This window comes from Otolemur garnettii, unplaced genomic scaffold, assembly GCF_000181295.1.
Source record: "Otolemur garnettii isolate 467f Iridium unplaced genomic scaffold, OtoGar3 scaffold00116, whole genome shotgun sequence".
NCBI classification, from domain to species: Eukaryota; Metazoa; Chordata; class Mammalia; order Primates; family Galagidae; genus Otolemur; species Otolemur garnettii.
Genome location: NW_003852511.1, coordinates 3,284 through 14,643, shown reverse-complemented (window position 1 = coordinate 14,643; position 11,360 = coordinate 3,284).

Below are 11,360 nucleotides of genomic sequence, written 5' to 3'. Positions count from 1 at the left end.
TAATAATTCCCTTTAGGTGTCCTATTTTTGGACTTTGATTTGAGTTACTGTGATATTTTTGCTCAAATTCAAACCTTGTTATTTCCCATTTCTCTACACAAGCCCAAACTGACTGTAGATAGTGGTTTACAATGTCAATATTACATTGCCCAACCTGCTTCCATTGTCTTAGAAATATGCCTTCTGTTCACCACTAGGTTATCCTTAATGGATTTTTGGTGTGGGAGCTCTGCACAGCCACCTTGCACAGTTCCAGGGGGCATCCTTTGTATCTGGCATGTCCTGAGCTCCATTCACGTTGTATTCCTTGTGAATGGCACCCCCTGGGATTGTGCAATCTGGTGATTGTGTCAGGAAAGGTGGCCTAGAGTCTGGCTTGACTAGAGGATTGAGAGTTAAATCCTTCTACATGATAAAGTCACAGGAATTTTAAGTCTTCCCTAATGAATGGAGACAGATGGGTGGACAGGTGCCGGAACGGACAGAAGAAAAGGGATTGGCTAAAAGAGCTCTCTCGGATGAGGATGGGCCAGCAATTTGGCAGCAACCTGGAGCCTATGAACCTGGTGAGAGATTCCTTATAATTTAAAAAAAAATGCATAAAATCGCCCATTAGCTCCTTTTATCTCCAGGAGACACTGGCAAATGAAGCCAAACAACCTTTTCTGGCACTCTTCTATACGAATCAGGAGATAACTAGGAAAGACATCAATGCTGGGCTCACATAGCAACACTTACTCAAACATACAATATCATCATAACTTGCCTTTGTACTGTTTTTCTTCAAAAATCTCAAAGTGCTGACACTTTCCTTATTTGTTCTGACATTCTAGTATGGGAGGGGCAGGTTTATGACAACACTATTTATAGATGGAGAAATTGAAATAGAGATTAAATCACTTAATGTTGAATAGCTGGTGGTGGAACCCACACTGGAATTTAGTTCTCCAGGCTCCAGCCACAAAGTGGAAAGAATGTGAGTTTTGGAATTAGAGGGATCTTTGTTTGAACAGTCCTGATTCTGTCCCTTGACAAGAATGTTGCCCTTGGTCAATTATTTCACCCAAGTCTCAGTTATGCTCACCTGTATAATTACGACCACAAAACCTCACAGCAGTGTAGTAAAGATTAGTATAGAAAATGCATGTAAAGTCTTGGCACAGAGGAATTCTCAAATCAGATTAGTCCCACTCCTACCCCAGTATTATCTGGTTAAATTTTAGTACAAATTTAAAGTGATCAAAAGGAATCCTCCATTAATAATAATTTTTTCCTCAACTCCCACCCCAAGCAAAACATGAACAAATCCATCAATACACTGTTTAATTCAGTGGGAAGAATGTTTGCTTCCGTGGAGTCACTCCCGTTGGGGATAATTAGGAAAAAAGGGAATCTGTATAAGATGGGTGGTTAGGGCAGTGGTTCTCAAACTTGCCAGTGTATCAGAATCTCCTGGAGGGCCTGTGAAAACACAGATTTCTGGATCCCACCCTACAGTTTCTGATTCACAAGGCCTGGGGTGGGGCCCAGTAATGTGTATCTATAACCAGCTCACAGGTGAGGTTGAGCTGCAGGTCGGTGGACTTCTGGGGGTGGGCCCAGCAATGTGTTTTAACAAGTCCTCCAGGTGATTACCGTGCACTCTCAAGTTTGAGAACCCTTGGATAGTGGTGGGAAGCATCTGAGAAGATGACCTTCAATCCAGGCTGCACCACTGACACCATTTACCAGTTAGATGACCAGGTTAAATGACCAGCCTTTAGCACCTCTGCCTCTTGCACAGAGCCTGACAAGTGTCTATGGTTCAGGAGTCCTCTTGTTAGTGAGTCCTGCCAACCCGGGCTCTGGTTTTTACTTCTTCACACTCTTGAGTCACAAAAGGCTGCTTGCATTTGAGCATTATAGAAGTATTCACAAACACTTCTGTGATCATGAAAACAGAATAATTAAGACAATCATATAAATAAAGCCAATAACAGTGGCTGTGTATTTTAAAGTTGTAATAACTGGTTCTCAATTGTTTCCATTTTCGTTATTGTTCTTAGTAGAACATTAAACCCCCCACCTCAGTTTCAAAAGATGTTTGTACGTTTGATTTGTAGATAGTAGGAATGCTATTCAGGCTTTTTTTCTCCCCCAGTGGCTGGTCCCAGATGGTTGGTGCCCTTCTGATTCTGAGGCTGAGGAATCTCCACCTGTCCCCCCTGCCTCGCAGGTCTTCATACGGAGTGGGCTCAGAGCTTCAGAAGTATCCAGAATGGCTCCAGGTCTTTCTTTGGTTCACCTGCCTTCATTATTCTCATTGTAAAAACATCACTCTTGTTATTCCTTTAACTAACATATTCTATTGCCTATTGCCGAGGTTAAAAAAATAAAAGAACTGCTGACTTTTATCCAGTGCCAGATACTCTGAAATATTTATCATGCACTATGATTTCGAATTCCTAGAACAACCAGAGATGATTTTATAACTTGCCATGGTAAAACAAACAAACAAACAACAACAACTACAAAACTAATAAAAGTAAATAAGAGGGTGGAGGCAGGAAGCTCCCAGAGCCCTCCAACTGTAGCCTCCCAAAGTTGCAAGTGACGATGGAATATGGGAGTAAAATTGAGTCCTGTCCTTGAAGAATTAAAAAACCTTAGGGATAGACAAGGTTTAAACACACAACGTGAATTAAAATAAAACAAGTCAACATCTGTGGTAGTCGGTTTAGTATCTTATTTATTTATTTTTTGGAGGCAGTCTTGGGCTTAAGCGATTCTCTTGCCTCAGCCTCCCGAGTAGTGGGACTACAGGTGCCCTCACAACGCCGGGTTATTTTCTTGTTGTCGTTTGCCAGGCCTAGCCAGGCTCGAACCCGCAGCCCCGTGTATGTGGCCGGCGCCCTAACCACTGTGCTACTGTCGTGGAGCCAGGTTTGGTGCCCTTGACCCTTTTCCTCCACAGCAAGATTCAGAGGAAGCACCAACCTCAACCGCTTTGGGTCCGATTAGGTGAGTTAAAGCCCCCATTACAGAGTAAGCATCCAACAGATGTTGACTACCATTTGTAAAGGCGGCAGGTGTGCGGGTGCTCGGGAGAGAGTCGGGGGCCTGGGCCTACTCGCAGGACTCGTGCACCTAAGCTCCCCTCTTGGGTTGCTTGTCTGTGAAGTTCGGTGGCCTGAGCAGAACGCCGATGGCGGCCAGTCTAGGACACAGCCGCAGCCTGGAGGCCGAGTGCGCGCGATGCCAAAAGGGTTAGCCCGGAGCCCCAGGGCGGATCTGCGCGCTCCGGGCAGGCCAGGCCCCCCCCGCCGGGAGGGCCCAGGGGCAGCCGCTCCCGAGCAGTTCCGGGGCCAAAACCCTTCCCGCCCCCGCTGTCCCGGAAGTGCCTGTCCAGGGCTGGGGCCCGAGAGAGGCCTTGTAGGCATAGCCGCCCAAGCTGACGGGCTCCAAGGAGGGTCTCCAGCTGGGGTCGGCGTCCGGGCTCCGCGCCCCGCGACCTCCAGCGCCCGGCCGTCGGTGAGTGGCTGGGCAAGCGGACTGCGACGTGTCCCCGCTGTCCGCTCCCGGCTCCGGGCTGCGGGCTTGGCCGTCGAGGTCCGGGCAAGGGGCCTGCCGCCACCCGGGCGGGCAGCTGCGGTCAGCGGGGCTGTGGGGTGGGCGGGGCGGAGCCGGGCGGCGGGTTCCCGGAGCTGTTGTTGCTGCAGGGACACCGGAGTGAGGATGGGCTGGGCCTCTGGCCGAGCCCCTGGGTCTCCCCCTCGATCTCGCCTCCTTCCCCGTTTGGTTTTCTGTGCTCCACCCGGGGTTCGGCGCTAGACTCAGTGTTGGGCTGCAGTTCCCGCCTTCCGCCTTCTCTGTGTCTGTTCCCGGGCTCAGTTCGGGTCCCAAGGGTATAGACGTCCTCTGTGTCCCAGGGTGGGGCGCTGCCTGTGCAGATGCCGAGGATCTTTCTCAGAGCGCCCGTCCACACTGGCTTCGGGGTTGCCATGGATCAAGCCGGTCCAGGATAGTAGGTCACCGTGGCACCAGCCTGCCCCGGAGGGCCCTAACGGCTTGAAAGCTTAGTGAAGCGGTTGTTTACGTTTAAAACAAAAACAAACAAATGTGCCTGAGGAAGACTGGTACTTATGTTAAATCCGCAGTTGTTTTTTTTTTTTGCAGACGTGAAAAAATGATGCTACTCTCCAAGCTACACTATTAATTCCCGTGGCGATCCGAAATCGAAGTTGTATGAATTGTTCAGTTAGAGGTTGGTGCACGAATTTATTACAACGGGCTGGACAATTTTAGCCCTTTCCCCCGACTTTATCTTCATATTTAGAGCTACCATTTTCCTTAACTTTTAAAGTTAATTGTTCTCGATTTCTCCGGAGAGATTACTTATACTATTATACTCTTACTGCAATGCAAGCGTTCACACAGGTGGGCAGGGGTGTTTTGTTTGTTTAAACTTACATGACTTACACTACGAAGTGTTTACCACAGGTAAACAGAATTTCCTAGAGAAGGTGATGTAGACACACAGAGTTATATCTCACTGATTTAGTGAACAGATTTTAGGTGGTAAACTACTGTGGCAAGATTTGTAGGAAATACGGGGTTTTCACATTTAATGGGGATTTTTTTTTTTATGGTCCGAAGGGAAGTAATTACTGCAGATTAGGGCTCTGAGCAGTTGAGCACTATTTGCAGAGAAAGTATACACTAACTACTTTCATGAAACTAGGGACACTATCTTCATCTCTCATCTTGTGCTTATATTGGGACATATACTGTAGTTCTTTTGGATATTTATGTCATGAATTAGGGGAGATAGAAGTATAAAGTTTATTCAGACTTGCCTATGCAAAGGAAAATTTATTTCAAAGTTGTTGATCTTGAATAGGCAAAGGGTAGGTGATTTTAAAAATCCTTGGAAAAATTTGTGGAGAGAAATAAGTCACATAACTTTTAGATTTCGCTGGAAACTGTAGCTTCTTAGACATATGAACTGTTTACCTGTTTAAAGCATAAGGTTGGAATATTGGAATTGAGAGAACCTGGGAAAGAGTTAAGTTGCAGAATTTAAGTTATTCATTTATAGTGTAGGTGTCATAGTTAATGCATTTAGATGAGAAATGTAAGAGCAGAAATAGGTGATTGGGGGCAATCAGATATTCTCGGGCATTGTAAATTTTATTATGTTACTCAATATCGAGCATGTGCTATGCATCAGGGTATCTTAGGTAACCATGTTGGAGCACATAAACTTACAACCATAGCAACTAAGATTCATGTTTTGGAAATAATTTTCTACATGTGTCGTCAATGAAGAGTTGAATTGTGTTGTTGAGGCATACCAACAATTTTTTTTTTCTAATTGGGACTTAACATTGGAGGAAGATGTTTAGTACTTCATGAAAAGCACTATGGTAGGCCTTGTAAAATACAAAGATTAAGTCTTTGGGCTTTAGGAATTTGAAATCTTGAAGGGGATGTAAGATATTGCATAAACATTTACAAGATAAAGAAATATTTGTAAATACGGGTGTGAGTAGTTTGATCTAAAGCTTGGAATTAATTGTACAAAAGGAAAAGGGTTCATGTTTAGCTTAAGTAATCATGGAAAGTAGTGGAGATGTGGTACTATTATAAGAATAGTTCTGAAGATACTATTTATTGAGCACTTACTGAGCTCCAGGATCTATGCTAGTTGCTTTATGTACATACCAGCTTCACAGCACCATCTAAGTATATCTTTCTTGCTCATGAAAATACTAAGGCTCAAATATGTTAAGTTACTCACCTGGGGTTGTGGCTGGCAGGTACCCCAGTCCCAATTTGCATTCAGTTCTGTATGGTGCCAAAGCTTATATGTTTTCACCATATCATGAGTTCAGTGTTGCCGAGGTTAAGACTTTTCTAAGACAAAGATATGTGGGTTGGGAGTGAAGAAGTCCTTTCAAATGAAGAGAATGATGTGAGCAGAAGTCTGGAGGTGGGAAAGTTCCCTGTGTTTTTTGAGAAGAGTTATTGCGCTAGATTCCCTAAAATATATGGTTCATTTTGGGGGAATGAGAGATGGGGTTGGAAATTTAAGTTGGGATTGGATTAGAGAGCATTTTTCAATGCAGTATTTAGATGTTCAGCCTTTGGGAGGTAATAAGAAGTTTGCAAGGTCTAATAATGTGGGATGCAGAAATATTTGTTGCGGAAAATACAGCTTCTGGTACAGTATAAATACTGGGCAGGAGCAGTGGTATTGGGGGACGGTGAAGGCTCAGCAAGACAACTTTTAGTAGGTGGGCAGGGTAAGGGGGGATTGTTGGGGAAGGTTTGGAGGAGATGGGTGTTGCAGATTACCTTTTTTCGGTTGGGGTGATGTTGATGGTGGCACTGTTACTAGAGATATGGGTAAGGAGGTGCATAATAAGATCAGTTCTGGATATGTTGAGTTTTTCATATTCTTTCCCCAAACTAGAAATGTCTAGAGGCTTTTGGAAACATAGACTTGAAGTTCAGGAGTTAGGTCAGGGCTAGGAGTATATTAAACATGGGTTTAGTGAGTAATACAGTAGATGTGCTAGTTGAATCTATCTATGAAGATGAAAGCAAGGAAGAGTGTAGAGGGGAAAGAAAAAAAAACCTACTTTGTATAAGATGCCATCTATTTAAAACAGATGGAAAAGACACTAAATAGGTTACTTTATGTTCTAGGTAAAGAATTTGATAATCTGCGTATTCCCTCACTTTGCAGATTTAGATAGAGTAGAAATACCCAATCATGAAAAATCCAATTGGGAAATAAATTTTCTTGCCCTTGCTGGCAAGAATACTATGCTAGCCTTACTATATTTGTATTTCAGGGAGGGAGGAAAAACTATTTCAGATTCATTTGGTCCAGGGTGTCAGACTTTGGTTACTTAAAAGCTAACCAAATGTCCAAAATGATTCTTTTGGACATTTGTTTGGCAAGTGATAAGTGAGGATTTGGAAGCAACTCTCTGATACAGTCTTCCATTTATTTATGTGTTTGACTTGGTTTCAATATCAAGAACCTCTGAAGTTTCTTTTTTTCTTTTTTTAGAGGCAGAGTTTTACTTTGTTGTCCTTGGTATAGTGCTGTCATGTCATAGCTCACAGCAACCTCCAACTCTTGGTCTTAGATGATTCTCTTGCCTCAGCCTACCAAGTAACTGGGATGACAGGCACCTGCCACAGTGCCTGGCCATTTTTTTGTTGTTGCAGTTTTGGAGGGGAGGGGGGCTTAAACCTGCCATCCTCCTTATGAATTGGGGTGGTAAACATGAGAGAAGGGTGGACCCCACTTCAGGTATAATCAGGTAATAGAAATTTATTGATAATTTGGACACCTGCAGGCGGGCTGAGACACCATAAGGGCGTGTAGCAGCCTCGAGTGGCAGGTGAAGGGCTCTTTTATACCGTGCTCAGCAAGCTAGCCTAATACAGAAGCCAATCACAGCGGTTAAAGCAGGGGGTCTCAAGGTGGGGATACATATTGGCTCATAATCACAAGATATATCACATGTATATTACTTCATGATCATAAGATGGGGTATGTCATAGGGGTTTACACAATTCAGGGTGGAAGTACACGTTTACTTAGACATTAACTCATAGTTCAGGGGTACAAAACAAGTGCTGGGTAAATTTCCGAGAACAACTTGGGACCTTTTTATTCAGGGCTTTATTTGGAATCCAACCCTCCCTTCCTCACCCCCTCCATACATACTTCCTCAATTTCAGGCTGTTTCTCTACCCTTGAGAGGGCAGGAACTAAAAGGCTCAGGAGAGGTTTCTTTTTCTAGGGTAGGGGGCTTGTTCCCTACTGGTCTTAGGGAGGGGGTCAGGGCTGGGGGCTTGGCTATTACACTTATATGGGGCTGGTGCCCTACTCACTAAGCCACAGGCTGCACCTAAGAACCTCTGAATTTTCTAAGATAATATTTCTGTCTCCTACTATGGTTGACTGTTAATATTGCCTTTTACCGAAAATGGAATTTAATTATGTATTTTTTTCCAACTCTTTTTTACATACTTTTGATTAACATGAGTATTTTTGTCTTCAATCTTCTGATTAACCTAGAGCAAGGGTCCTCAAACTTTTTAAACAGGGGGCCAGTTCACTCTCCCTCAGAACTTTGGAGAGCCGGACTGCGGGCCTGGGATGAGTTGGCTGCTAAGCAAGACAGTCAGCTGCGGCAAAAACACCCGGCGAGCCGAACAAATGTCCTAGGCGGGCCACATGGCCGTAGTTTGAGGACGCCTGACCTAGAGAAATAAAATAAGATCATTTTATTCAAAACAACAATGACAACTACAAAAAAACAGTAAAAAAATAGCCGGGCATTGGGGCGGACACCTATAGTCCCAGCTACTTGGGAGGCTGAGGCAAGACAATCGCTTAAACGGGAGAGTTGGAGGTTGCTGTGAACTGTGACGCCATGGCACTCTACCCAGGGCGACTCTGTCTCAAAAGAAAAAAAAAGATAACTTTATTCGTTGTATGAAAATAACCTATTATATTTTAGAAACTTCAAGAACTGTCAATTTGTAGAATTTCATGTGGTTTTCTGTTTAGGTATTTAAATGGGGGAACTTGTGTATTAATGTGTACAAGATTGTAATAGTTTGCAGAATAAGGCTTAGAGTTGTAATTTTTTGAGGGCAAGTTTGTTATTTTTAGACCGGGTGACCATGGAAGTGTTTACTTCCTTCTTGAGAATTAATACATTCCTTTTGTTTTTCAGGAATATGTTTTTCACTATATCACAGGCACTTGGGAATGTCCAGAGAGCCCTGCATCAGTGTTGCTGGAGGCAGGGGTTCTGTGTGTGCTTTGTCTGGGCTGTTTGGCTTAGTTTCAGTGAGCCTGAGATTAGTGAGGCAAAGGTCAGGACTTCCATTTAGCTTTATAGTCTGAGCGATGGCCAGGGAGTCACCTCTCATTCCCTCCACACTTTAAATTCTTCCCTTTCCACAGCACATGTGCTGTGCCATGGAGTTCAGTTTTTAACAATAGAATAAAAGTTCCCTTCCTTCCATTTCTAATTTATCACTGAACAAAACTTGGTGAGCTCTTGCTTGTCCTTTGTGTCTGGCATAGAGAGAATATCGACACTTGGCTCAAAACAAATTACAACAGTTTCCACCCTTTAGGGAAACAGAAGCTTCTGTGACAGTAACAATAAAATCAAATCATCGGGAGAACCAGGAGTTAATCCACACTTGAGAGTTGAGAGCATGTTAAAGATGCATTCAGGATGGCTGCTAAGGGGCCGCCATAAGTGACAGGCTCTCAGGCTCTCCTTAGAGCCAGTCATGAAGAGTGATGCTGTTAACCCCCAAACTTATCTGTCATCAATGTTTTATCCAAGTTAGTGCACTGTATCAAAATAAACATGTTCCCATAATGTTTTCTTTTTTCTACCTGTTTTCTTGTAGACCCTTTAAAAAATATATCAACATCGATGAAATTAAAATAAGTAACCCATGAAATAAGTGAGTGGGTTTTGTCCTCTGCTATATACCTGGTGATGTCCTATCTTCTTAGAGTAGGGGGCACATTACACATAAAGGGCCTCACAGGTCTGCTGAGAGGGTAATAACAAAAGATACTGCAGGGGAGGCTCCATGATCTCCAGCAGAAACCTTCACCCCCACACTACAGTCCTGCCCAGTCGCCTCAGGTCCCGTCCCCTTCCTTGTTTCAGTCACTCTTATTTCTATTAGCCACACTGCACAGACCTGCTGATCCAAGAATTACTTTTTTCTTAGCTAAAGTATTCTAATAACTATTTTGAGAGAGATATAATCTGTCAGAAACCTCAAGAACAAATGCTAGAAAATTCAAACTACACAGTGGCAAAGTATATAGGTTGGTCAGTTAGGAGTCAGAATGTGATTATCTCATTAACTTAGTGGTGCTGACAGAAGTTTTGCGCATGGAGCAAGTATTAAATAAAGACTTATACTTGGATTAATCCTTTGTCAAAGGATAAGATTCTTGCTTTTTAAACCTTCTAATTATCAGTTTGGCTGAGTGAATGGGTGACTTCATAGTGAACTGAGATTACGTTTTGCGGAGAGTTTTTGAAAGTAAGAAAAATTAGACAGGAAAGAAAATGGCATGATGTAAAGAAAGAATTTGTGATAAATTTTGTCCTAAAACAAAATGGTTGTATAGGAGAGTGAAAGGCAGGACAAAAGTTAAAGAAGGTTTAGATTGTTTAAAGATTGTCTGTGCAGGTTAAATGGAAAACAGAATTTGTGAAAGAATTTACATGTAATTCAGTTGACTATGTATTTCCTTTAAAATCTTTCAGCATGTAATCTGAACCAATGTTTTAGGCCTTTTGGTATTTGACAAACCTTCCAAAATCAAAAGTCTAAATTTGGGCGTGGCGCCCATAGTGCAGTAGTTGCCATGCTGGCCACATGCACCAAGGTTGGCAGGTGTGAACTCTGTCCAGAAAACAAAAAGCACAACTCTAAATTTGGTCTTTTTAAAATATTAAGACCACTAAAAGGCATAGAAAAACAAATTGAACTCATTTAATTTATTGAAAATGTATAGGAAACATTGTCAAATATGAAATGGTGATTAATTTTATGTAAGTTATGGTTATATATGTGTGTTCCAGTATTGTAAAATATTGGTCTGTTCTAACATATATTGTCAGTAACAATTTTAATTCATCTAAAAAAAAGAAAAAGAACTATTAAGAGAGAGGCTGACGAATTCTCTCGAATTCAAATTCCTAATGTCTTTAGAAATTAAGTACCTTTGGGTTAAAAACAGATTTTTAGAACTTTTATTGAAAAGTTAACATGTCTATGAGTGTTACTAACTAACTTTAAACAGAACAGAAATCAGTTATGTGATACTAGACTAATTTGTTATGGCTTTTTGTTTAAAATATTGTTAGTTCTTTCTGTGTTCTGTTTTCCAGAAGTCAAGAAAATAATTCTCCGTCTTATGAGCTATTTGTAGCTTTTCAAGCAATGTATGTACTTATAAGCAGAATTTGAAACATGTATCTTTCTCTCTCCTTGATTTCTCCGAAATTTAAAAGTCATTAGTAAGTATTATTAGTTTCTGACAATACAGTTATTTGCATAAGTTCAATAAGAATCTGCTTTGTTCTATAGGACTTGATGAAGGCACTGGTTATTTTACCAAGGCTCTGGCTGGAATAGCATTTCCAGAGGTGTCCAGACTGTGTTAAGGAATTAAGGTTGACTTTACAAAGCCGATAATGAAAGCCCTTTGGAAAACTAGCCAGATACCCATCAGTAACCTTTCCTGATCTGTGGTAAGTAACGAAGGTCGCTTGCTGTCGGGTCTGAGAAATCGAAAGGTGCTT